The sequence below is a fragment of the Vulpes lagopus genome, chromosome 7, assembly GCF_018345385.1.
Source record: "Vulpes lagopus strain Blue_001 chromosome 7, ASM1834538v1, whole genome shotgun sequence".
NCBI classification, from domain to species: domain Eukaryota; kingdom Metazoa; phylum Chordata; class Mammalia; order Carnivora; family Canidae; genus Vulpes; species Vulpes lagopus.
In genome coordinates this window covers 118,227,428-118,253,527 of record NC_054830.1, presented here as the reverse complement: position 1 = coordinate 118,253,527, position 26,100 = coordinate 118,227,428, and the positions used below count along the sequence as shown (strand labels likewise).

General features: G+C 39.3%; 2 long non-coding RNA genes across 6 annotated transcripts in view; one reads left to right on the top strand and one right to left on the bottom strand.

Annotated features, from left to right (window-relative positions):
• LOC121494892 overlaps positions 1-17,096 on the bottom strand; it is a 207,981-nt gene extending 190,885 nt beyond the window's left edge. For all 4 annotated transcript variants that reach the window (XR_005988921.1, XR_005988923.1, XR_005988922.1 and 1 more), the window contains exon 1: positions 17,042-17,096. This is a non-coding gene — a long non-coding RNA (uncharacterized LOC121494892). The remainder of the gene's footprint in view (positions 1-17,041) is intronic.
• A 162-nt stretch (positions 17,097-17,258) lies between these two features.
• On the top strand, positions 17,259-20,175 carry LOC121494894. Of its 2 annotated transcripts, none has more exons than XR_005988925.1 (3): positions 17,259-17,360; positions 18,120-18,312; positions 20,043-20,175. It is a non-coding gene; the product is annotated as an uncharacterized LOC121494894 (long non-coding RNA). The 2 variants fall into 2 exon arrangements; XR_005988926.1 differs by having other exon boundaries at positions 17,265-17,437.
• The last annotated feature ends 5,925 nt before the right edge of the window (positions 20,176-26,100 follow it).

Below are 26,100 nucleotides of genomic sequence, written 5' to 3'. Positions count from 1 at the left end.
ACTATGGAAAGAGATTCATGAAACATATTTTCGTTTCCAGATGAAAGGCAGATCTAAAATGGCAAACACAATTCCTATAGTGATAGCTGGGTAGCACCAAGGTCAATGTCAGGGCTGTGAGTCAAATCTGGGTACTCCTCGCAGCTCTGTCTTTCTTTACTGACTTTTTTCTTCCAGCTTAGTGAGCTGTTACTCATTTTATTTATTTATTTATTAATATATTGCTCCCTGTTACAGGACAAGCACATGACCAATATCTCTATGACTAACAACTACTCTTGATAAATAGATCAACTAGGGCCAAAAACAAATCAAATGTTTTGGACAATCAAGAAATAATTTAGAAGGTGTGATTTTGGAAGGGGCAGAGATGAGAGTGATGTTTATATAGTTGTTTTTCTGTTTTTTTTTTTTACCCTGAGAGGAATAAAAATTTCTCCTGAAAGAAAAATGCTAGATTATTACAAAGAATAGATTCTTTTGTAGTCTTTCCATTCTCTCTTTGCTGTGTTTTTAAGATTTTTATGTAATTTCTTTTAGTTACATAAATGTCTTTAGAGTATAAGTGAACCCTACTTGATTTGGTGGGGGAGGGCAGGGAAGAGTTAGTGTCCACAATTTCCTTGCTTTCTTTGACCTCTTCCACAGCTGTCTGTTGTCTACACATATGACAGCCTCTATCTAAGATGCTGAAGAAGCATCAAATTTCCTTTTTTTCCTTCCCCAAGTTAATGACATTTGTGGTATAGGCCAGGGGTTTACTAGAGAATTTGGAATTGGCGACAAGGAGCCAGAAGGCTTATCTCAAGAATAATATCCTCCATTTATCTGATGAGAGTATTGTCAAATTTCCCTAGTTATTCATCTGTATAAATAACATCACCACCCACTATGTCATTTCCTGAGAGAGAGGAGCCTCTGGTGCCCATTCTCAACTTTCTACAGAGAGCAAATTTAAGTCCCATGTTGAGTGACACACATGCGCGCGCGCACGCACACACACACACACACACACACACATTTTAAGATAATCTGGTTTTTGTTACTTCTCTAAATACCCTATTTCTCAGATCTACCATCCATCTACTTATTTATCAGGCTAGGCTCCAAATACATTTTGATAGTCTTCCAAATCCAAATACCCTCAAAGGATGAAAAATCACTGATAACATTTCTTGCATGTTCAGAGACTGAGGAAATGTGCCTGATAAAGCCGCCCTAACAATGAGGGCTAGATGCTAGAGTCAGCTCTTGCCAGAATGATATTGATTATCCAAGGAGGACACTTCAAAGCTAATCAAGACACCTTCTCCTGTACACACACACACACACACACACACACACACACACACACATACAGACATACACATGGAGGCAAATAGTGTCCTAAGGTATAAACATAGAGAATAAATAATCTTTAAAAGCAATTCTTGCAGGAGAAATTATCAAAATCCCTGACTCATATTTCATAGTCACTACAATTCAGAGTATCACTAACGTTAAAAAGTGTGTGTCTTCTATTTGTGTTTTGTTCCTGAATCTTTATGCATATCTATTCATCCAAATAAAGAGAAACCCCTATCCATAGCCCTTTCCAATTTTCACTGTGTGTATGGTGTTATTGCAGGAACCAAAGTGTAAGCAATTCTCATGCTTCTTCAAAATAGGAAAGTTTCATGCCATCTTTCTTCTGGGTTCCATGACAGATAAACGAATTAATTCCAAATGGTTGGGTTTTCACTCTGCTTAAGTAACTCTAAGGCAATGCTCTGTGGATTCTTTAGCATGTGGAGTCACACAAGTCCAAAGGGAAAATAAAGGGCAGAATATATGATCCTTGACTCTTGAACGAGCTGAGGTGCCTGAAGTCACTGACATCCTGGAACGTGGATTGAAGAATGGTATTTCTTAAGTAATTATGATCTCAGCTGGTTCTAATGGAGTGATAATAGTTTGGCAGATCCAGTGGGTGGTGTGCATTTCAGAGCCCTCACAAGTTCCAGAGAAAGAAAGTTATTCTTTTACCTCAGGAAAAAAAGAATAATTGACCTATTGGGACAAAAGAGAAAATTGACTACAGTTCCTTTGGCACTAGGGTCCCTTGTCATTTAGAAAATGGTGATTGGATTACAGAGTGGATTAGCATAATTTAGTAGGAAAAGCACTTGTAACCATTTATCTTCTGGACAAATGGCTACTGAACCTTATTTCTGCAATTCCTTCTCTTCTACCTTTCAGTTTGATAGAAAAAAATGGGGATGGGGGACTGAAGGAGTATAATGTAACTCTAAAACACTAAAAACACAAAACCATATGACACAGTACATGTCACACTGTAAGGATGACAAGTATTGTGTATAGTATTATCAGAAACACTAAGTGGAAATGATAGTACTATCTGTAAGTTTCTATGGAAGCTAAGGGTGGTCATTTTGAATCATTATGATTCTGCATTGAACTAATTTAACAAATGATTTATCTTAGGATTTTCATGGGTCTTCTTTTAAAAACCACAGTAATTCATACACATTGTTTTAAAAAAAACATAAAATATGTCTATGGACAGATGAATGGATAAAAAAGATACAGAATGTGTGTGTGTATATATACACATATGTATATATATGTACGTATATATTCATACATACATACATAGGGATATTAGCCATCAGAAAGGATGAATACTTACCATTTACATCAACGTGGATGGAAGTGGAGGGTTATTATGCTGAGCAAACTAAGTCAATCAGAGAAAGATAATTATCATATGGTTTCACTTGTATGTGAAATAGTAGAAACAGTGCAGAGGATCATAGGGTAAGGGAGGGAATACTGAATGGGAAGTCATCAGATAGGGAGAAAAACCATGAGAGACTCTTAACTATAGGGAACAAATTGAGGGTTGCTGGAGAGGAAGTGGGTGGGGGGATGTGGTAATTGGGTGATGTGATGAGCACTGATAAATTGTTGAAAGCTACATCTGAGACTAATGATGCGCTGTATGTTGACTAACTGAATTTGAATTTAAAAAAGATCATACAGTAGTGCAGAAGTCATTTTAAATTCTCAAAAATCATCCTTGTCTAGATTGTTCTCCATCCTGCTTCCCCAAGATAACTAACTTAATCTTATCATTTTTAGTTATTGAGTTAATGCAATGTTAATGAAAATCGCTTTCTTGGAGTATTCTTTTTTAACTTGAGGATGAGTATTTAGCTAGGTGAAGACTGAACCAGTCTAAGTGTTTGGATTATTCTGACATGTAAAATAGCTCAGCATGGTGCTAGGATTACATTTCATAGGTCCAAAGTAATGATTTTGTACCATTTAAAAGAGAAACATCAAGAGAACTAAGCACTCAGTCAAATGAATGACTTTTTCTTAAAAATCATTAATTAGAAGAAAGCATTTCATATTTGAGTTTGTTCCGTATTTGGACCGTTATTCCTTTGTGTTTGTTTTATTCTTTATGGGTTTTATAATTGCTTTTTTTTTAGAGAAAGCAAAAAAACTTATATATTCGTTATCTATAAAACATTACCTTCAATGTTAAGTCTCTCTCAGTTCTTAAGGAGAGGTCAGTAATTCCCACCTTTAAGCTCCCATAAAACATCTTTTGTTTATAGTTCTAATTTAGTAAAAGACCAGCTAGAAACAGAGTATTTACTGTACTGCATTATAAGTACATAGTTAGGCCCACATCTACTGAAGTAGACTGTGAATTCTTTAAAGAGAAAAAAAAACTATTCTTCCATGTGCTACTGCACACACATTACCCAATATATAGTACACGTTCATTATTTCTGTTGTAGGAATCAACAAACACGGTCTGTAAACATGTATCCCTCGGAGGACTAAGGCTTACACATGCCATCCTCTCATCTCCACTCTGCTTCTTTCTAGGTTCACTTGGAAACATCAAAAATTAGAGAATATAAGTTCTAATCTGCTTTCTTAAAAATTCCAGGGATCTATATGTTATCTTCCGACCTTAAAAATAAAACAAATACCATCACAAAGATGTTGACGTTCTCCTGTTCCCCCTGCACGTATAAGTATATATTTCATTATGAACTTAAAGGAAATACCTGAAAAGCTTGAGTTCATTTAAACTGCTTTCTATTTCTTTAAAGCCCAATTTTAAAAGTCCAGAATATTAAATACACACATTTAAAAATCTAGAATATATAAAGACATAGATCAACCCTTAGGTTAGGCAAATGAAATCAACTGCCTCTATGCCACGATGATCAGATTTCTCTCAAATAACCTTTGACTACAATTTTTTTGTTTTGTTTTGTTGTTGCTTTAAAGATTTTATTTATTTATTCATGAGAGACACAGAGAGAGGCAGAGACACAGGCAGAGGGAGAAGGAGGCTCCAGGCAGGGAGCCCGATGTGAGACTCGATCCTGGGTCTCCAGGATCAGGTCCTGGGCTGAAGGCGACACTAAACCACTGAGCCACCCAGGCTGCCCAGACTACAAGTTTTTGAGGGAGTTTTGAAAGTCTGTTTTGTTTCATATTATCACAATATTCCTGTTAGAGCAGAGCATTTTAGGTAATATTTACAAAATTCATATGATAGAAACTTTAAAAATGTCCTCACATTTATTGGAAGTGGTTTAGTTTTAGTTTCAGGCTCAGTGTCTGTTTAGAGGGAAAAGATCTTTCTTGAGCTACTACCAGTCATCATAACTTCAGCTACCCATATATAAAGAAAAAAGTATCCTCTTAGCTGAAACATCATCTTGACAGTGAGGGTTACTTCATCCCCTATGACAGAATTCTCTACCCTCCCCATTTGGCCCCTCCACATCTTCTCCAGACCATCACAATATGTGCTACGCTTGGTCACACCTAATTTTTTGTGTCTTTATCATCCCCTTGAAGACATGACTATGTGTTTATATCCCAGAATCACCATATCTTAGGCATCAAATACATGTTTGCAGAATAAATGAAGAAATCTGGTTTTAAAAACAGTTACCAAAAAATTCCTTACAGAAGTATTTCAAAATTAGTACTATAAGCCTTAATCCTCTGCCTCTAATGAAACAGTTTTATCAAAAATTATCTTTTCTAAGAGTTGAAAGCATGAGATTTCAGGGAGCTGTGGAGAGGACAAGGCTTAAGAGCACACCACTGACTAATGCTGGCATTCAGGCATGTCGCAATCGTTTGATGAACTGGTCAACAAGCAAGTTTTAGGCAGAGCTGGGGTTACTCTGCCGGCAAAAAATGATCCCAAGAGAAAAACTTTGCCTCCTAGAAATGTGTTCCTTTTAAAAGATAGTGATTGTAGGTAAAAACTTAAAAAGAACTATTTTTCTAGACTTTTAGAGAAGCAGGATGTAGGAAACACTGCTATGAGAGTCCTCTAATAAATGGTGGAGATGGAATGAACCATTCCTCTTCTCCTGCTGCACTGGCTCAGAATACTGCACAGTACTGGCCACACAGGGCATCTACTAACGCAGTCCCCGTGGTTGATACTGCCACTGGGAAGGAAGCGCATGCTTGAGAGGAGCTGGAAACACCAAAGGGCCTGGAGTCGAGAGCAGCACCAAGTGGCCATGTGACCACCAAAAGTTACAACTCAACTAGCATGTTTGTGCTCATGTGTGATATGGACCTAGATGTACTTGGGGAGAGTTAATCTTAGGAAGTTCAAGGACCTAGAGAAGTCAATAAAATTTGATTATCTGTTCAATCGTTAATTATTCAGTACTGACTGTGTGCTAGTCATTGTGATGGACATAGGTAATTGCAGTTAAGACCTCATCAGCACCCCCAGATGGGATGGATGGGGAAAATCCTGGCCACAACAAAATTTAGAGCAGCTACTCATGACAGCAAAATATAAAGATAAAATTGAGTGGGGGGAATAAGACTAATGTGCATAGGAAGATAGCAGATTTAAACAATGGGACATCAAGTTTTCTCTCATCCAGTTGGCAAAAAATTTAAACATCAGTAACATCAAAAGTTGACAAAAGGGAAATATGTACTCTCACACAATACAGATTTGAAATGGAAATAAGTGCAATGTTTTGAAATCAGCTCAGCAATATATATCAAGGCAGAAATCCCCACTTTGCTTCTGTTGCTGAGACAACACCCATACATGTTCATGAAAATACTAGGGACCCCTGGGTGGTCAGTGGTTGAAAAGCTGCCTTTGGCTCAGGCCATTATCCCAGGGTCCTGGGATCCAGTCCCTCATGAGGCTCCCTATCGGGGAGCCTATGTCTCTGCTTCTCTCTGTGTGTGTTTCATGAGTAAATAAATAAAATCTTAAAAAAAAAAAAAAAAAAAGAAAGAAAAGAAAAGCCTAATACAAGGCTTTTCAGTAAGTATTTATGGTGAAAAATGAGTAACAACCAAAAAGTTGAGCAATAGGTAACAGCTAAATAGAATATGGCCCATTCCTAAAAGGAAAGACTATATAATAACTTAGAAGAATAAAGAAGTTTATAATGTATTGCTATAGAAGAAGCTCCCCATTTTGTTGTTTGTATAGAGTATAATTTCTACCTAAGACTATCATTAATGTCAGAGTAAAATTGAGCACAGAAGCTTCAAGTATTGACCTGGTCATGAATCCAGGCCTTGTCACTTGCTGACCGTACAACCCTAAGCAAGTTATTTAACCTCTCTGGGTTCCTAGTTTTCTCATGAGTAAAATGCAGATAGAAATAATACTTAAGGGATCCCTGGGTGGCGCAGAGGTTTGGTGCCTGCCTTTGGCCCAGGGCGCGATCCTGGAGAACCGGGATCGAATCCCACATCGGGCTCCCGGTGAATGGAGCCTGCTTCTCCCTCTGCCTGTGTCTCTGCCTCTCTCTCTCTCTCTCTGTGACTATCGTAAATAAATAAAAATTTAAAAAAATTAAAAAAAAAAAAAGAAATAATACTTAAGTTCATAGTGTTGTTGAGAGGATTAAATGTAGCACATTTATAGCAGTGCCTGGAATATACGTATTCCAAAAATGTTAGCTATTGTTTTTTTTAACTTACAAATTGAATATTCTTTTCATGCACACACTGTCACACATCTATACATCTATACACACATATATATGAAAAGAAAGTGATCCTGAAGAATATACAGCAATTTAGAAAGAGTGGTGATGAATTCAGAGGAAATATGGCTTAGAGACAACTCATGAGAATTATTACTTTACTAGTAATCTTACCATTAAAATGTACTTGCATTATTATGAATTTAAATGTTGAAATACACTGAACAAAGAGAAATAAACCATGTAATAAGGAGGAAGAGAAAGGAAAAGGAAAGAGAAAAAGTAAAAAAGACCCAGGTCCTGAGCAGAGGCAGCGTATTGAATGTTAGGGGCAGCAAAGCATACCACCCCAAAATAAGCCTCTCTGGTTTAAGGATTATTTTGAGGGGGTTATTTTGAGAAATAGGAGAAGCTCTGAAAACAGAGTAGAAATGACTGTTCTATAAAGGATATTTACATTTATAAGTGAAACACCCATTTACAAGGGGGAAAAAAGACTCTAAATCAGAAGAAAATCTTACTTATGGTGAATATATCTTAAATCTACATAACAAAACCTACCCTGGCCTTTCCTGGTATTTTTCATAACTACCGTTGTTTTTCAGAACACACACACACCCCTTTTGGGGGGTACTTTAACAATGAGATTGAATCTGGTGGCTTAGGCCACCTCAGAGAGTTATTCATTCTTCCCTGGCTATCTTCCATATATACATGATGTGCATGTATATTTTTCCCTTGTTAATCTGTCTTTTATTACAGAGGTCTCAGCCAAGAACTCAGAAGAACCAAAGAGAAATGCTTTTCCCTCCCCTACAAATAAAATAAAATCCACAGCCAAAACCCCAAAGTGTCGTTACCTGGACTCACTATAACATTACTGAATAATGTTACTTCTAGAAAAAGAGAAGTAATGATTTTTTAATAAAAAAAAAAAAAACAATAAGAAGGGCAGCCTGGGTGGCTCAGCGGTTTAGCGCCGTCTTCAACCCAGGGCCTGATCCTGGAGACCTGGGATCGAGTCCCACGTTGGGCTCCCTGCATGGAAACTGCTTCTCCCTCTGCCTGTGTCTCTGCCTCTCTCTCTCTCTCTCTCATGAATGAATAAATAAAATCTTTAAAAAAAAAAAAAGATAAGAAAATGCTTTGGGAATTTACCAGTGATTATCTAAAAAGTCCTTACCTCTTATTCAGAAAGAATGGAGGCTTCATCCATGCGTGTGTGTATATGTGTGTGTCATTTAGGTTTTATATGAATTCCTATCATTCCATGACCCTGTTCCAATGTTTCTGTTTTCTTTTGCTTACGTTTCCTTTTCTTTTTGTTACAAAGCTCTGTGTAAATATTAAACATTAAACACTAATTACAAGCTTATAAACTTAGTTTTTGTTGGAAGAGTGATAGTAACTCCATGCTGTCAACTCAGGGCTTGACAACAAAATGCCTCAGTAAAAAGAGCCAAGCTTCTATAAAGAAAAGCAGCTTTTAGTGCCAAGAAGTTAGCACCAACTGCAGCCTCAACCTCCACGAGGCTCAGGCAAGCCTCTCTTCTTCTGCATATAAGAAGAGATCATGGGGTTTCAAAACCCAAACTTAGGAAAATGTATCATTGAAAGAGCTGCAAGCAGAGTGAGTGATGGAGCCCGCTCAGTTAATAACCCTATCAGAGATGAGCAGAGGCAGGACCCCAGGGAAGGTAGAGAAGCTTCTAGAAATCAGTAAGCTCCCTTCCTCACCCTGCACTGCCTCACGCTCCAGCATCTAGATGGGCCTGTGTCCCATTCTGTTCACTCCTTCCCTTATGGCTGGTCCTTCCCTCCTCAGTGCACCTCTCAGCCCCTTGACCACTGTGAGAGAAAGAAAACAATCCTGCCAACCAAAGACCTCCCCATTCCAAAGCAGATGATAGAGAACACAATTTAGGCGTTGACATGTCAGACTTGCATGCAGGAAAATGTGGACAGTTTGGGCAGAATTTCACCCAGGTTTACATGCAAGAGGAGAAGAAACAACAATTATGATGTTGTTTCCTGAGATGACTTCCCGTACAACTACGTGCGACTTCCAAATCCATCTTAGAGGTATGTACTTATGGGTCTGAGCATCAGAAGACACCCCCCTGCCTTCCACCATAGAATCAAAAAGTCTGAACCTATATAAAAACAGGGCCTATTTTGTGTTCAGGGAGACACCCCAAGGAGGAGAGGGTGGGGAGAGGCAGATGCCTCCCTCCTCTGCGTGAAACACAGCTTGATCATCTTACAATTTGAAAGCTTACCTCGTAACACAAAGGGAAAATCTGATTCATGTGTCAAAACCTTAGATGATTCACTATTTGGGGCCTCTCTTGTCAAATGCAATTTCAGGGCTTTGTCTGTAATATCAAAAAATCTTGCCTTTGGGGCTGGGAAGATGAGAATTGTCTTCATTCTTCCTGTGGATTTGACTGAAGTGGGCAAAGAAATGAAGTTTCTATCAGGCTACCTTGGAGGGTGTGTTGGGGGGGGTCATCTGCCTCAAGGTCAAACCCCTGGCTACAGAGAGGCTCCCAAAAACCCTATCTGCCCACTGTCTTGTAGGGTTTGGAAGGGTGGGGGCTGGGACAGGCCCGGACTCGTGGGAGAATGTTCCCTCCCTCGACCCCTCCTCCCACTGTCCATCCTTCTTCACGTAAGGGCTGCCACAAAGCCCTCCTCTATTCTTTTCTCCGCTTCAACTTTCCACCCCTACGAAAACAAAGCAGAGGTTCTGGGTTTTCAAAGAAACAATCTTAAGGACAATCCCTAATAAAGCAGCTGATTCTTAGAGAAAGTGCTAATAACACAGTCAATTTAACCCTGGCATTCCTCACCATTTTTTCAAATCCCCATTTAGTAGCAACAAAGCTTTGCTGCCGAGCTCTGAGACTGCCAGAGAAAGCAGCTCCCAAATATTTAAGGTTTATAATGAGGCTTCAAAGCCACAACCCCGGTGCTTGGTCCACCACATCCTTCCCACGAACACATGCAGTATCCCTTTGTTCCGTTCTGTTGACAGCCGCGTTTTCACAATCTCACTTTTCCCAATCCAGACAGCATTATCCTTTGTGATTCAGGGCAGCCCCCTAACAACTGGACTTGTGACAAGCAGATCACAAAGCTGGTTTATCCAGGCATTGTGTCTCGGCAGCTCCTTCTGCAGCCAAAGCCTCCACAGCAGCAGGGAGCACTAATTGCTCATTTGCAGCAGTGACCTTTTCAACTGGACAGAGCCTCGGATCTGGTTCCATGGTGATGTCTCTCTTCTTTAATTACAGTGTGTGGGCATGGAAAGAGGCATCCAATGGCACCGACTACATGAGGATCTAGTGTCTGGGCCTGTCTCGCTCTACTTCTCCAAGCAAGAACTGAGGAGCAATGGCATCTGTTTGTATTCTCTTGTTTTTTTATACTTGGATTCGGACAGGAATTGAAGCCACCAGGATCAGAAGTGCATTCGGAAATAATGTCAAGACATTTAGCTGGCAATCATTTGTTCTCAAAAGAAAATCGGACAAGTTGCCATTGGGCAGCAGGTGGAAGAGATTCAGAGAGATCTATTCTCATATTGGATATCCAGACCTCATAGTTCTGGTCAGGTCCTCTTCTAGGCTGTATCCTACTTGGTGGCATCCCAGCCAACAATCTATGTTCATTTGCTCACTGCCTCTTGGGCAGGAAAATCCACTATGATATTTATCCAGAGCAGAGACGATGGAACCTATCATCTCAACAAAATTTTCTGGGGAGATTAGCAGATTGTTGGCACTTCTTCAAGAGACGTTGCAGGACCAGAATGAGCCTGATAGAGGGAAAGATAAAAATCTGCGTGGAACATCGAGATGAAGTGATGTCCAAATCCTGTGACACCACCTGCATATGGAGAATGAATGGAGACCACAGCAGTGCAACTCTGTGAAGGGACAGCAACAGGCCAGTGAAGGGACTACCTGATGTGGTTCATGTACACCAGCAGCTGGCACCCCAAATAGAGTGCTCAAGAATGTGGCAGAGTAAAGGGGAGACACTTACCTGTGTCTCATTCAACATCCAGTTGAATTTAATGCAAAATTCGCTGAATATTTAGTGATGGAGGAAGAAAATATACCAAGAGGAGAAGTAAAAGAGAGGTCTAAGAGGGAATTCTAAAACCTGAAGCATCCAGGGTGCCTGGAAGGCTCAGTTGATTAAGCATCTGCCTTTGGCTCAGGTCATGTTCTGGAGGTCTTGGGTTTAAGACCCCCCTGCTCAGCAGAGAGTCTGCTTCTTCCTCTCCCTTTGCCCCACCCTCCCCCCCACTCTGGTGCACTCTCTCTCAAATAAATACTATCTTTACATTGTAAATAAATAAAACTGGAAGCAATAAACTGTTCTTGCCTTTTTCCAACATCTCACCTATCCTGTACCAATCAATGCCACTGTCTCAAGGTGTAAAAATGTGTTCATTATAAGGTGTAAATGTATGGGACATTGTAGGGTGCGTGTGACATGTATGGAACATATGTAACACATGTATTACATATATAGTTATCTCATCTTAAATAACTACCAAAAGAAAACTTTGGAAATTTAAAGAGAAATTTAACTTTAAAAATTACTCTATTTTAAGGATAATCAACAATATGAAGCCGGCACCCTCACCATGTGGAGGCAGCTGTCATGCCTGTGTGTCACGGGAAGGAAGGAGGAGGAAGAGTTTTTCCTATCTTTAGATCACATATTAGGGGGCTGGGTCTGGCTCTGGATCTCTCCAATGACTTCCTGTGATTGTGCTAGTTTTCTCTTTTCTCCATTAGAATAACATTTGAGTTCCAGCTACCATGTTCATTGCCAGGTTAACTCTATGCAAAAATCCTCCAAGAATTAAGTAAAGGGTGTTATTTTTAAATCCCCATTGGGTACTTCACGCTGCTCTCAAATAGCCAGAACTCTGTGATAGAATGAGGTTCTTAATAGACTTTTGAAGAAGAAAAGAAAAGCAATTTTCCCTGTGGAATTCTGTGAATAAGCCAGTTAAATCCATCCTCAGAAACAAATTGGTGGCTACCATGATACCAAGTAATGTGATGATGCACTTATAAGAGAAATTGTGCAATTTCCATAATTTCTTATACATGTCACTAAAATGTGCTCTGAATTGCTCAGCTAATCATTAATTCCATTGTCTTTACTTAAAGGGGCACATTTTATGCCCATTCTCAGTCTAAAACCCCCCACTGACTTCAGAGAGAGATTTTCCTGAATAAAGATGACAGGATACAATTCCATGTAGGCTGAGTGACAGTCTGTCATTTTTATTACTTGGGACTGAAAATGTTTTCCAGCAGTACAAACCCCAAGGGACCGCATGGTGCCTAAATTATCCATCTGTACTGCTGTTTGGATCCTTGTCCATGTGCCTCCACAAGGGACCCGAGTCACTCACCTGCCACAAAGCACAAAAGCATACTTTTTGTGCCCTATATTACTGACCAAGGGATGCATTTTCCAGCTGTGACAAGTATAAACATGAAGGTCCTGTTTCGAAGCAGAAGAAACACTGGTGTCTAGGTAGAGCTAAGTCATCTTTACCAAGGTAGAGCGTATGTCTATACAACCCAAACTAAAGTGAGACACAACTCATTGTGTGGTGAACCCAAAAGATCTTTGCAGTGTCTATGTCAGTGAGTGGCTGGGGGTAGCAACAGGTGATAAAGGAAGATGGAGCATTGGACCTCGTTGTGTTGATATCTTGGTTCTTTATGAAATAAATAAGCAACTATTGCACATTTAGATTTTTACTAAACCAAGTACTTAGCATATTCTTGAATATTCCACATATAATTTCTGAGATGTTACTTTGACACTATATTGCAGCTATGGTACTTCAGAGAATCAGAGTAATAAAATAAGTCAACATATGTCAATAATTTGGATCTGGCTTCCTTCTCTAGAGTCCCCTCACCCAGAAACTTGAAATTTAGAAGAATAGACATTCTTTTGTCCCCGGTGAAATAGATGGGCAAAACATAGAAGCCCATTGTAAGAGAGAATGACTACCAAAAAGCCAACTAGGAGACAACCATAACATATTCTTTTTTTTCTTTTTTCCAAACATTGATTTGGTTCTTCATCTTTATGTACTGAAAGAAACATGACAGAGAAACAAATGTCCTTCTATTGTTTACAGTTGAGGTTTACAGAGAGAGCAATCAGCAGATTTTCTGTAAGATCCATCTATCTGTCACTGTGTTTTATTGGATACGGCTGCAGCTGAATCTAAAAGGGGAAAAAGGAAAGAAGTGAAAGTGACAAAGATGGTTATAAAAATAGAAAAAAGGAGTGAACTCTCTGGAGTGTAAGAGTGGCCCAAATACAGCTGTGAGCAATATTCCTTCTGCTTTTGTGAAATGTGAGCATGTGCCCTTGCCACATGAAAAACAAATTATGAAGACCAAGCATGAAAGAACAGATTCTGGTACTGTATTCAGATGGGAATCATGATGAAGTTTATCAGATCCATTTCACTTTATGTACAATCATAACTGTGCTACAGCAATTAGGTAAGTACCACCACCCTTCCTCCAATACATGCGCACATGCAAAATGAAGTGTCAGTTAGTTCTCCTTGTCCAGAGATGAAAATCAAAATTCAGTTTGCCTTGTAATAACCCCTATAATCTGGCCCCCAAATTCATTACCCAAATTCTGTTACCTAACTTCTCCTTGCCCTACAAATGCCCCAGCCACAGGCATTCTTGTACTAGTGATTTCCATTTTCTTCTGCCACTGTCCATGGGATGCCAACATCCTACCTCCACCATTTTTCCTTCAAAAATCTTCCTTACCCTTTAGACAACACCATTCCCAGTTCACCAACGTTATTTTTATCTCAGATTAAGATATCACTACCGAAAACTGGCATGAGAACACAAAATATTGTTAGCCAGGAAGCAATAAAATACTTGTAAGCAGTAACTTAGTGACTTCAAAGAAGAACAATTGTTTGATCTTTTCTCATGGGGTCTCTGGGTCAAGAATTCAACTGAATAGCTCTGACTCAAGGTCTCTCATTTGGTGGATTTGCAACAATGAAAGACAGGGCTACCCAGAGTCTCAGGGCCTCTCCATGAACTCTATCTGGCTGGTTTGGAATTCCTCATAGTAGCACTGCTTATATAGAGGCTAAAAGCTTAATGAGTAGGTAGTGTAGGGTGAAATATTCCAATATTCCAGCAAGGCAGAATTGAAAGGGCTTTTTACAATCCAGCCTCAGATTCATGTAGAACCACTTCCACCACACTCCACTGGTCCAGTCATCAAAGCCTGCCTGATGCCAAAGGGAAGCAATGCAGAGCTCAACTGTTGTTGGAAAGAATTTCAAAGTCACATTGCAGGAAAATGAGATGTGAAATGTATTTGTGGTCATCTTCAAAAAATACAATGGGTCAAAGGAGATTAATTTTTTTGAGGGGGAAAAGAACGAATTTCTAGATCTTGCCACTTCTCTACCAAACAAACCAGATTTCCAAATAGCTACTCATCTATTATTTTTTTTATACTTTTTAAAGTTAGGAATGCTCTTAAAAATTAGTATTTTTTAACTTCATATTTCTATACAGAAACCAACAAAACAAAAAGGTAACCTACTGAATGGAAGAAGATATTTGCAAATGATATATCCACTAAGGCTTTACTATCCAAAAATATATAAAGAACTTATAATGATCCAACACCAAAAAAAATAAATAATCCAATTAAAAATGGGCATGGGAACTGAATAGACATTTCTCCAAAGAAGACATCCAGATGGCCAACAGACACATGAAGAGATGCTCAATATCACTTATCATCAGGGAATGCAAACTCAAACCACAATGAGGTATCACCTCACACCTGTCAAAATGGCTAACATCAAAAACACAAGAAATAGCAAGTGTTGGCCAGGATGTGGAGAAAAAGGAAATCTTCGGTGCTATTGGTGGGAATGCAAACTAGTACAGCCACTATTGAAAACAGTATAGAGGTTCTTCAAAAAATTAAAAATGAAACTGCTATATGACTCAGTAATTCCACTACTGGATATTTACCCAAAGAAAACAAAAACACTACTTCAAAAAGATATATGCACCCCTATGTTTAGTGCTCTAGGATTTACCATACCTAAGATATAGAAGCAACCCAAGTGTTTAACAACAGATGATGGATAAAGAAGAGGTGGTGTGTGTGTGTGCACACACACACATATAAACATACATACATATATACCCAAGGCCTTGCACTTCCAACCAGCTGGCAAATCATAAATATATATCATGGAATACTACTCAACCATAAAAAAGAATGAAATCTTGCCATTTGCATCAATGTGAACAGAACCTGTGTATAGCACTATACAAAGACAAATACCATCTGATTTCATTCATATGTGGAATTTAAGAAACAAACAAGTGAACAAAGAGAGACAAACATCGAAACAAAAACAATCTCTTAAATACAGAGAACAGATTGAGGTGCCAGAGTAGAGGAGGATAGGGGATGGAGGAAATAAAGAGGATTAAGAGTATATTTATCTTGAGGAGCCTAGAGAAATGTAAAGAATCATTAAATCATTATGTTATACACTTCAAACTTATATAACACTGTATATTAATTACACTTAAATTTAAAAATTTAAAATGAAAAGGCACATTTTTAATCATGCATGTTTACAAGTTGGAAAACAATCTTTCAAAATATCTTAAAATATGCTTAGTGATAAAATTAAAAAGGTGAGTCCAGTTCTATACAGTAACATTATGTAACTTATAAAACACAAGAAAAATTGATGCTGTGATAAGGTATATTCAGCAGCAAATGACCAAAGTACAAACGCATTCTTCTTCAGACTGTAGCAAATACTAGGGCGAGGGTGATGCAGATAGTGCAAACATGGTCCTGGATCCCACCTACTATTTTCATCACTGTCTAGTTTGCTGTCAGTAGATCAGCATGACCTAAAACATAATGTTCCCTGGCGGAGTATTTCATAGGCTTTTATCAGTAACACAGTCTTAAATCTGATAATGGTGCATCTTCCTGTAATAAAATCCTTTGTAACTCTACTCAAGCCACTACCACTGTGGTCAGAACCAAATCGGGTGCCATCATTGAAAAACATGGTCCACAAATCAAAAGATCTTTTGAAATAACTCACATGAATAACCTGGACTTCTCCAACACCATGAAGAGGTTACATAGTCCAAGGCTGGATTTCTAAGTAATTCCTTTTCATTCATTCACTTTGTTTATAGCCCACAACACCTCCTGAAGCCCCTACCTCCCAACTGTGAAAATTCTTCTGACTATAAATCTATCTTACCCTCACATTAAAATCTGTTCCCTCCAAATTTACCACCATCTGATAAGAGCATACTCCTTCTCCATAGGCCAAAAATGCCCAGGTGAACAAAATCAGAACGTTCTTCAACCTGACTATTCAACGTTAATATTTCTTCCCTAAATCGTTCTTTGAAGGCTAAGTGGGAAAAGCAGTCTCCACGTCACCATGGCACTTTCCATTAGGAAGAAAGTGTCCGCGATTCCTACGTAGCTAGTGGGTAAGTACTGAGAGACAGGGCAGTACTTCGTAGACTTAGATAAGTATGCGAATAACCTGGAATCTCCGTGCATCCTGATCCAGTGGGTGGGGGCTGGGCCCAAGGCCTCGCATTTCCAACCAGCTGGCAAATCGTGTCAAGGCCGCAGCTCTGGAAAACACACTGGGAGCAGCCAGCTCTATTTTTACATTTTTGTTTTCAGTTATTTACATCCACAATTGCTAGTTTGAAATGCTTTCCAGCTTTCTGAGGATTTTGGAACATAGAGGTAAATGAAAGAAAGGAAAAAATCAGTGATCTCAGTTAGCAAACCCCACGTCTGCGGTGGCAACAAGAGAGAAAGGGGATAGGCCCGTGCCAGGCTGAGGAGGTGGCAGCAGGTGGATCGGCCTTCCCGAGAGTTCCCAACTCACCACTCACCTGCCCACTCCGCTAGAAGCTTCTATCTTGAACCTCACATCTCCATGGAGTCCCTCTGTGTGTCATTATCTGTTCAAAGGTGAATTATTACTTAATGACTGAGCAGGGTTGAAAGCAGCGAGTTGAGAAGAGAAACCGAGCAGATGCCAAGGGGTTGGATGAAACGTGTGCATGTTTATCTGGGAGGCAGGGAGCCAGGGGAGAGCAGAGCACGGATGGGATCGTGAGGAAGGAAAGTAAAAATGCCCACAGTGAAACCTGCAAGATGCCGAAAACAAACTTCCTTGATTTCCTGATTTGGCTCAGGGCTGGGCTCCTGGTACTCGTCTTTCTTTTCTCATTAACCATAGCTGGATGCACAGAAGACCTGTATTTAAATCTCAGTGGGCTGTTGAGGTCTGTTGATTTAGGTTTTATTTATATTACCAGATTAGATCATTTCCTCTTGAAAATGGTACGTGAACTCTAGAGGAGAAGAGCCTTTATCTGATTGCTATTGAGGACACAGGTGGAAGGAGAATTTTGTTTTTAAAAACTTACAAGGACTATTGAGTTTTCAAATCAAACAATGCGAACCTTCTAAAGTGACCAAAGAGAAACCCACATATTCACAATCAACCTCTAAAGCTACTGCGGTTTCTTGGTTTCTTTGTTAGAGCCTCAGAAAAACTCTGCATTCCTAAGCCACTTGAGATGTAAACAAAATAGAGGTGCTTATCAGATTTCACCAGTCCCACACTTTGCTTCATTTTTGTCTCCACTTGCCCTTCTGGGGAAAGGATTAATGGATTTCAACAGAACCTCTGCAGGCCTCGGAGGAGGTGGCTCCTGGCTTGATTTGCTCCCTGTGTGCGGTTGTAAAACACTGTGACCAAATGACTGAGCACTGCCAGTAACAGACCCTCCCCACACCATGCTGGGTCTCTAGCCAAGAGCATTGCCCCTCTACCTGGCTCTTGAGATTAGTGCAACAACAGTATTTTCTGGTGAAATGGGCTCAGTAACTCGTGGCTCAGAGCGCACAGTAAAATCATAGTAACCATTTATAAACATTAAAACATTAATCCTTTCCAAACAGGTCCTGATGAGAGCAAGGCTAATTGCAGCAATGACCTGAAGGGTAGACACTGTTTTGCATTCATTTCCCTCATGGTGGTGGGACCCATCTCAGGAAACCCTGCAGCTCTGCTGTGCACAGGTCTAATTGGAATTATAAGGCTCAACATGGGCATTCCTGCTAGATGAGCTGATTTTCATCGAAGAGCTAAAAGGTAAGTAATTCTTATTTTGGGTAGTTAGAGTCATTTAACCATTCTACAAAGACTACAGCTCCTTAAATATCCTTTTATGACTCCCATTCCTGCATTTATTTTTGTTTTTATTGTTTAATAGAAAACAAAGTAGATCAAATATTTTCATTTTTATTCATCAGTGATTTGTATATTTATGTAATATCCATGTTTACTACCATAGACACTTGGGCTATATGATTTCATTTTGGTAACTTCAAGATGTATGTAACAGAGTTTTCTTTAAAAAAAAGTTATTTGTAACAGGAATAAAAATTATCACTGTGGGAAGATTCATTCTATTTCCCTCTGCTTTCTGCTTTTCCATTACCACTCTACAAGTGGACTCTGGATTTGTTTGTTTGTTTAGATTTCACCCATTTACAAAAGAGAGAGAGAGAACGTGTACATGTACAAGAGAGAACATGAGCAGGGAGTGGTAGGAGGAGAGGGAGAAGCAGACTTCCTGATAAGCAGGGAGCCTGATGACATGGGGCCCGATCCCAGGACCCCAGGATTAAGCCTGAGCCAAAGGCAGACACTTAACCAACTGAGCCACCTAGCTGCCCCTGGAACCTGGATTTTTAAGAGTATGAATGTTTACATCATGGCTAACTAAACTAGTTCGTTTGGAAAAGCAAAGACTATGAATAAAATGCAAAGAAAATTTAAAACACCATAGTCAATGTTATTATTACAGCATTGCTTAGTGATCTACATTTATAGTGAGCATAGCATAACGCAGAGTTGCTGACTCACTATATTGTATATCTGAAACAGTATTAACTATACCTCTTTTAAAAATAAAGTGAAGTGATATGCTATGATTAAATTAAACTTTTATTAAAAAAAAAAAAACACACAGAGAGCCCTTTCATCACATCTTCATCACTATGACAAGATTTCAGTTTTCTGCTCTAACAGCGATGATGATTATCTTTGTTTTTTTATTGTTTACTAGAAAAGTAAGTTCCCTGGAGAATTTTGGGGTCTGCTCACCTCTGTACTCCAGCACCTAGAACAGTGGCCAGCCCAGAGTAGACAACCAACATTCTTAATGTAGGGATGTGCTAACTGGTCAGACAACCTCAGATCCTGTCTTAACCTCATCCCCTGTCTGTTCTTAGGCCAGCAGCTTCCTGGCCAGCTCTGAAACCATGGCCAAGAACCCAGCAGTGGGCAATTCACAAAGAAACTGAGTGTAGCTGGGCCTGATAGTCCATGCCATCAGATAAAGTGTGGAGTTAAGTACCACAATAACTTAACATAGTGCTACATTAGCATATCAGCTTATGAAGCATTTTAGCAGCTTCATTAAAAATGTGACAAGGACTTACATAAAATTAGTAAAGCACATCTGAAAATTATTTTTAAAGTAGAATTTAAGATTTTTTTAAACCAAAAGGATTTTTCCTGATATGTCTAAAAAAAATAAAATTTTAAGTCAAACAACATTTTTTCCCACTATCACGTAATTTTTTAGAAAAGCTGTCTAAACATACTTAAGCAGAGAGTAACTTTAAAACCTATGTAGCTGCAACCTACATTCAGCAATTATTAATTCTTTTTCCAAACTTTATTTAAAATTCAATAGGATGTCTTCATAATTGAAATTTAAAAAAGATTCAGCCACCAGAAAAAAAAGTTTGAATATTACTATAAAATAAAAGTCGGAAGAATTTTTGTTGTACATTTTTTCTTTCTTTTTTAAGTAATCTCTACTCCTGTTGTGGGACTCGAACTCATGACTCCATGATCAAGACTCATGATCTACTGATGGAGCCACCCAGGAATCCCTCTGTTGAACAATTTTAAATGTTACTAAGACAAATGGGTAGGGGTTCCCTGGAAATAAATATAACCGAAATTCCTTCATTACAAATGCCTGAGTCTTTTCTGTTATTGTTAATAACATTAAAATATCATTGAGCTTTATATGTACCTAGAAACCATATATCCAGGCGGTGGATCAGAGGGCTACATGTCACCTTGGAGTGAATTTTGAAATTAAATGATGTCTTCTTTGCCCAAACAGTAATCCTCCCCTAAAATTCTCAAACTTCACATTTACATGTTTAATATATAGGTAGGTTGGGTATGCCTATCTAGGGTAGGGAAGGAGATAAAAGTAGGCTTTCCTAGTTGAAAGAAATAATAAAGTGGAGATTTGAATTTTTAAAAAGAAAAAAGAAAACCAAAGAGGATTCCTTTCTTAATTGAAGAACTAGGCAGTCAAAAAACTTTTGATCATCCTTCTTCTACAAGTTTGCAAATACATATGCAATCAAGTAATGACTTTCTGGTACTGGAAACAGGAAACACCTGATATACAAGATTCTCTTTTCTATAGATGTATTGTCAGGAACAGGGGCTAATTAAGGAAAGACCAGGCAGGCTTGCCTAGGGCACTATTCTCTAAGAGGGACTAAAAAAATCATGGAAATCACAAGATGGAGAAACTTGTGTTTACCATATTGCATCTTACAAATAAAATGTGTTTGGATGAAATGCTTGGGGAGGGTGTGCTGAGATTTCCTCCAACTGCCAAGAAGGGTGGGCCAGGCAGTGCAGACTCAGTTGTGTTAAGTGGATTATTCAAGGCTGGTAATGCTGACTGCCCTGTTATGGGAAATGAAACTTACTCCTCCACCTTTCTCCTACACAGAGCCCACACTCTTTTCAAAGTAATGTACAAGTCTTTAGAGAATATGATTCTTAAGGGACCAAATTATTAACAAGCCAAGACGTCCACAGTCCCTGTCTTCTTTCATTTGGGCTGCTGTAACACAGTAGCACACAAAGGGGGGGGGGGGGGCTAATTAACAACACAAATTTACCTCCCACAGCTCTAGAGGCTGGGAAGTCCAAGATCTAGGTGCCAGTAAGGTCACATGTGGTGAGGGCCCTCTTCCTGGGTCATGGCCAGCACATTCTCTCTGTGTTCTGACATGGTGGATGGGGCAGGGATCTCTCTGTGGAGTCTCTCTTTATAAGGCACTAATCCTGCTCATGAGAACTCCACCATCATGGCCTGAACAACCTCCTCCCAGGACCACACTTTCAAACACCATCACATAGGGCATTAGAATTTCTCAATAAATTTTAGGGGACACAAACATTCAGACTACGGCAGTCTCCATCTGGGCCTAGTCATAAAATCTTCATGACAGCAAAGCTGTGTTCTCGTGCCATCCGTTCTCGGAAACATCAGTCCTTCAGAGAGCTTTGTTTTAGTCATACGCATTCTAATGGAATGTTAAGTAAACATCCCATTCTTTGTAGATAAAAAGTATAATTAATAATTTTTTTCCAATGTGTCAACTGGATGTTAGCAAAAGACAAAAGGCTTTTAATTCAGTTGTTTCCCCCTTTCCACATCCATCCCATTTATTCTTGGAGGATCTTTTGTGGCAGGGCTAGTCTCAACTGCCCTGGGCATGAATGAGGGGACCTATCCAGTCCCCAGTCTCGAGGGGCTTGCCCCACCCTATACAACTTCCTCACTGGAAAAAAGGGAACTCACTCAATTGACTTAGAGAATACATATGAAGAATTTTTTTTTATTAGCTCCTGCTCAAAAAAAAAAAAAAAATGACCATCAAAACATTAGCTCCAGATAAAGAAGAGTTATTACTAAAACAGATGGCAGTCTGAGAAATCACCACTTATGAGGATTGCTTTTTTTTTTTTTTAAAGATTTTATGTATTTATTGATGAGAGATACAGAGAGAGGCAGAGATACAGGCAGAGAGAAAAGTAGGCTCCCTGCCGGGTTTCAATCCCAGGACCCTGGGATCACGCCCTGAGCTGAAAGCAGATGCTCAACCACTGAGCCACCCAAGTGTCCCAGGATTTCTTGTTGTCTTATTGCAAGTCCAGGACTCTATGAAACCACTCTTTTCTACCTGTTTCTGATAATTTCAGAATTGACCGTAACAGGAGCAAAGGGGAAAATGCAAGGAATTTCAAATGAGCCATTCCTGTTTCCTTGTTAGTGAAATGGAAGTAATGATAAAAACTAGAATTATGTTGAGTGTTGCATGAGGTAACATGAGATCTCATTCTTGTGAGCTATAAATCATTCTTGTAAGCTATTTTATTGGATGTGGATTGGCCCACTGGTGGTAATGAACAAAGCTACACACTTTTTTTTTCCTGTTTTAAAAGTAAGATTACTCATTCTGAGAGAAGGTGCTTCATGTTGCTGCAAACCCTCATTGTTTGCTTTTGGTTAGGACCTTACCAAAGCAAGTATGAATAATTGTAATCCCAAGAATGGTGTTGGATAAAGTTTAAGCCTAGAGATTAGCCCTTGACATTATTACTACCCCAGTGGCAGATGGGTTGGGGGTAATTCACAGAAATTCAGAATTCAGCCACAGCAGCAGTTCCTGTCATCTTTGCTCTCCTGGGATGTACCAGAACGACATCATTTCAGTCACCTTTACCAAATTAAATTGAGTAAGACAGAATTACAGCTATGACCGAAGAAATGGGTTAAATTCTTTTAAATTGCCTTCTTGGGTTGGAGGAGAAACACAAAGCTCCATGATAAAAGTCATGTATTTATAAGGATTGCTCTGATACAATCAAACATATTAAAATCACATATTTCATAATGTCTTTACGTTTGTTCTTTAATCTATCACGATGAGCTCATTGGGTCTAACGGTTCAGCTTGTTGAGTTTTGTGAATTAGAGCTATGCTTCTACTGACCCTAATTTTTTAGGTTAATAGTAGTTTCTATAAGAGCTGATCATCTGACACATGGTGGGGATAAATGAATGGGCTTATTTTAGATTCTGCGACTCAAGCACCAGTAACTCCTTGCAAACGATAATTTTCAGGATTTCTCCAACATGATACATGAGTCATAACTCTAAATCTGTGTGTATCTAATATGCATATATGCAGGTGTAATATATACACTTAATATGAAAATATATTTTCTGCCTTAGAAATCAGTACTTTCATCTTTGCAATAGGTACCTAAATGCTTATTATCCCAGCAGGTTGTTTTTTTTTTTTAAGAAACTGTGTGAATGTGAGGGGTAAGGGGACAGAGAGACTAAGAGAGAGAGAAAGAATCTTAAGCAGGTTCCATGCCCAGCACAGAATCCATCACAGGGCTTGATCTCACAACCCTGAGATCACAACCTGAGCCGTAATCAAGAGTCAGATGCTTAACTCACTGAACCACACATGCACCTCTAGCAGATTTCTTTTGTTGAGATGGCGAGTATGCTTTAATTAACCTCACCTGGATTATTTTTAAACCGCAAAATCACAAAACATTACAGGTTTCATTCCAACACCTTTAATGGTAAATGTCTGTCCTATGACTTTCATAAAACCCCTTCTCGTTTAATAAGAAAAGGTGAAGATATCCATTAGCTATAATTCCTAGGTGTGACTGCACCCAAAATTCTTCAAGATGCCACAGGCAAAATATTTGTTCATCAAATAAATGTTGGCATCATTCTTTTGTAACAAGCTCCACATTAGATTCTATAGAATAGTACATATTTATTTAAACACTAGTATAGACTTATAAAGGATTTTCACTAACAATAAACCTCTCAACATCATATTTTAATTTGGTCCAGCTTTATTTTGCACCATTCTCCTTCTAGTTATTTTCGCCTCTAGAATCATGATTCGATAGGCCAAACATAAATACTGAATAACAACCTATCCAAAATTCAAGTCACTCAATCCACTGGTAAAAAGCTATTGAGTACCTACAATGCACATGGCATATAAGGAATACTCTGAAATATAAAGCAATTCCTTTATAAAAGCATGCAGATATTTTTGTAATTCTTTGCCTGCCAAGAAATGATTAATATCCATGAAGTTTTATTAAATGGTCAACCCAACAAGAAATGAAGATATAGGGTGATCCAAAGTCCCTTTGGGCTCTAGGCAATTAGGCTTATTTTCATGCTTCTATCCACAAAGCTGGATAAACCAAGTCCCTCTGTAGATTCAAGTTTTTGGACAGTAAACCCATTGCCAAGGTCAGCCTGCCCAGCAAAGCACCAAGATTCTGCACAGGAGTGAACATGTTCTAATATAGAGGGGAATAAATCCGGAACGGTGACCAGATGAGGGGATGATGACAAGACTAACATGATTTTGTTAAGAAACAGGTACTTAGAAAATGTAAGATGCCATTCTTTCACTACAAAGCTGACTACAGGTTGTTTTAATTGCTTATTTCACATTGGTTCATCTAAAATCACTTCCTAGTAGTGTTAACAACCACTGAGGTGGCATTACTTATCAAGATGACATCATTAAGTCATCTTGATACTGAGGATGATGCCCAACCCTAGGCTAAAACTGGGAGCGATAAGGATAACTTATAGTAGAGGACTCAGAGCCAGACACCAGAATGACTGGATAATCGGTAGGGAAGGCCTAAGCTAGAAGCGATGGGAATTATCCAACTCAAAAAGGAGAAAGCCATACATCAAACATGAGAAAGCCAAACATGTGAGAAAGGCCTTGCATCAAAAATGCTGACAAGCTGGGGCACCTGGTTGGCCTAGTCAGTAGGGCATCCAACTATTGATCTCAGGGTTGTAAGCTTGAGCCCCACATGGGATGTAGAGATTACTTTTTTAAAAAATTTGCCTTTATTTTTCATTACAAAGCTGACTACAGGTTTCTTAAATTGCCTATTTCACATTGATTCATCCAAATCTCTCCCTAGCAGTGGTTAACAACCACTGAAGTGGCATTACCTATCAAGATGATATCACTAAGTCACCCCCGATGCCCAATCCAGTTCCTTCCCCTCCAGAGCCGTGAAGTGTGTGAGGGCCAGGTGGACAATCCAGAATGGAGCACTGAGCTCACTTATTAAGGGTTTCAGGGAAGCAGAATAATGGAGGGATGAAGATTAGGCAATCGTGACCTACTTTTAACATGCGCCATGAAGGCTCCTCAGTAGATTGTGAGTGCGGCACAGTAGAATGCTTTAGAACAAAGAGCGTGCAACATGAATCTTGCACACAGAGATGCATTTGAAGCTGTAAAAATACCCAAATATACAATGGCCTCTTGTTTAATTATAGTAATTATTCATCAGGCTCCAGATGTTAAGAAAAAAAAACTTTATCTTTTTATGATTAGAAGCATGAATCCTTTCAAATGTGTGTGTCACCGAAATGGAATGTATCTAATCATCAACTTGCTGCTGAGAGAGCACTGAATAACTGAAGCCAATCCAGAGCCTTATTAAAAGGATTTGTTTCCAAAGGGAGAGAGAAATACCTTCCATTCAGAAGACACGGGCCCTTAATTTCAGCCCTACCAACAAGTCAGCAATACGTGGGGGCATTCTGGCACTATCAGGACACATTTTACAATGTCTGGTCCAATTCTTGTCCAGAAGCCACTGATGACTGTGCACCTACAGTGAGCCTGCTGCATTCTTCCCTGAGTGGCCCAGGAAGCGAGGTGCCCCTTGCAAGGCCTGCTTGAGGCTTGGGGGAGGGGTGATACAAAAGGCAACCTCCGCCCGCCCGCCCCCCCCCCCCCTCCGCAAAGCCAAGCCTGGAATTCTACAGCTGACATTTAATCCCTCAGGCCCTGTCAAACCCCACAAAATTAAAACGAGGAGAACAAACTTCTTTCTCCAGGGCCACAAAGATGTATAGTAATTGGATGTTAATTACCAGAGTATGGGAGAGCCTCCAACATGGCCCCAGTAATTCTCACTTCCAGATATTCATGTTTCTATGGAGTCTCCTTCCACTCTG